The 2,235-nt window shown below is 40.6% G+C and overlaps 1 non-coding gene across 1 annotated transcript; it reads left to right on the top strand.

Moving 5' to 3' along the window:
- The first annotated feature begins 1,435 nt into the window (after window positions 1-1,435).
- On the top strand, window positions 1,436-1,539 carry LOC127745920 (small nucleolar RNA R71). The gene has a single exon (XR_008007543.1). It is a non-coding gene; the product is annotated as a small nucleolar RNA R71 (small nucleolar RNA).
- The last annotated feature ends 696 nt before the right edge of the window (window positions 1,540-2,235 follow it).

Here is a 2,235-nt window from a genome sequence, read left to right as displayed (position 1 = left end):
ACCCTTACTATGGCTAGGAAGGGTCTTCCAAGGATGATGGATTCATCCTCATCCTTCCCAGTGCCTAGGATTATGAAGTCAGCAGAGATGTAAAGGCCTTCAACCTTCAGTAAGACATCCTCTACAAGTCCATAAGCCTGTTTCATTGATTTGTTTGCCATTTCTAGTAAGATTCTTGTAGCTTGTACCTCAAAGATTCCTAGTTTCTCTATTACAGAGAGTGGCATGAAGTTTATACCTGACACCAGGTCACACAGAGCCTTCTCAAAGGTCATGGTGCCCATGGTACAAGGTATTAAGAACCTTCTGGGATCCGATTTCTTTTGAGGTAATTTCTACTGAACCAACGCATTCAGTTCATTGATGAGCAATGAAGATTCATCCTCCCAAGTCTCATTACCGAATAACTTGGCATTCAGCTTCATGATTGCTCCTAGATACCGAGTAACTTGCTCTTCAACAATATCTTCATCTTCTTCTGAGGAAGAATACTCATTAGAGCTCATGAATGGCAATAGTAAGTTCAGTGGAATCTCTATGGTCTCTGTATGAGCCTCAGATTCCTTTGGTTCCCCATTAGGGAACTTCTTAGTGGTCAGTGGACGTCTATTGAGGTCTTCCTCCCTGGAAATCACTACCTCTTCCTCCTCTATAGGTTCGGCCATTTTGGTTATATTGATGGCCTTACAATATCTCTTTGGATTCTCTTCTGTATTGCTTAGGAGAGTACTAGGAGGAGTTTTAGTAACTCTTTTACTCAGCTGACCCACCTGTGCCTCCAAATTTCTGATGGAGAACCTTGTTTCAGTCATGAAACTGAGAGTGGCCTTAGATAGATCAGAGACTATGGTTGCTAAGCCAGAGAGGCTCTACTCAGAATTCTGTCTGTTGCTGAGAAGATGATGGAAAAGGCTTGCTATTGCCAAACCTATTTCTCCCACCATTATTGTTATTGAAGCCTTGTTGAGGCTTCTGTTGATCCTACCATGAGAAATTTGGATGATTTCTCCATGAAGGATTATAGGTGTTTCCATAGGATTCTCCCATGTAATTCACCTCTTCCATTATAGGATTCTCAAAGTCATAAGCTTCTCCTTCAGATGAGGCTTCTTTAGTACTGTTGGATGCAGCTTGCAATCCAGTCAGATTTTGAGAAATCATATTGACTTGCTGAGTCAATATTTTATTCTGAGCCAATATGGCATTCAGAGTATTAATCTCAAGAACTCCTTTCTTCTGAGTTATCCCATTATTCACAGGATTTCTTTCAGAAGTGTACATGAACTGGTTATTTGCAACCATCTCAATGAGTTTCTGGGCTTCTGCAGGGGTTTTCTTCAGATGAAGAGATCCACCAGCAGAGTAGTCCAATGATATCTTGGACAATTCAGACAGACCATCATAGAATATACATAAGATACTCCATTCTGAAAGCATGCCAGAAGGACACCTTCTGATAAGTTGCTTGTATCTTTCCTAAGCTTCATAGAGGGATTCACCTTCCTTCTGTCTGAAGGTTTGGACTTCCACTCTAAGCTTGCTCATCTTTTGAGGTGGAAAGAATTTGGCCAAGAAAGCATTGACTAAATTTTTTCAAGAGTTAAGGCTTTCCTTAGGTTGTGAGTCCAACCATATCCTAGCTCTGTCTCTTATAGCAAAGGGGAAAAGCATAAGTCTGTAGACCTCGGAATCAACCCCATTGGTCTTAACAGTGTCACAGATTTGCAAGAATTCAGCTAAGAACTGATGAGGATCTTCCAATAGAAGTCCATGAAACTTGCAATTCTGCTGCATTAGAGAAACTAATTGAGGCTTAAGCTCAAAGTTGTTTGCTCCAATTGTAGGAATTGAGATGCTTCTTCCACAGAAGTTGGAAGTTGGTGCAGTAAAGTCACCAAGCATCTTCCTTGCATCTCAACCATTGTTCTCAGGATCGGCTGCCATGTTTGCCTCTTTTTTGAAATTTACTGTAAGGTCCTCTCTGGATTGTTGTGCTTTAGCTTCTCTTAGCTTCCTCTTCAAAGTCTTTTCAGGTTCAGGATCAGCTTCAACAAGAATGTCTTTATCCTTGTTCCTGCTCATATGAAAAAGAAGAGAACAAAGAGAGTAGTGGAATCCTCTATGTCACAATATAGATATTCCTTTATGTGTCAGAGGAAAAGAAGAATAGAAGAATGAGGTAGAGAGAGAATAAGAAGAATTCGAACACAGAGAGAGGGAGAAGGTTTGAATTAT

This window comes from Arachis duranensis, chromosome 3 (genome assembly GCF_000817695.3).
Source record: "Arachis duranensis cultivar V14167 chromosome 3, aradu.V14167.gnm2.J7QH, whole genome shotgun sequence".
Lineage (NCBI taxonomy): Eukaryota > Viridiplantae > Streptophyta > Magnoliopsida > Fabales > Fabaceae > Arachis > Arachis duranensis.
This window is presented reverse-complemented; position numbering and strand designations above follow the sequence as displayed.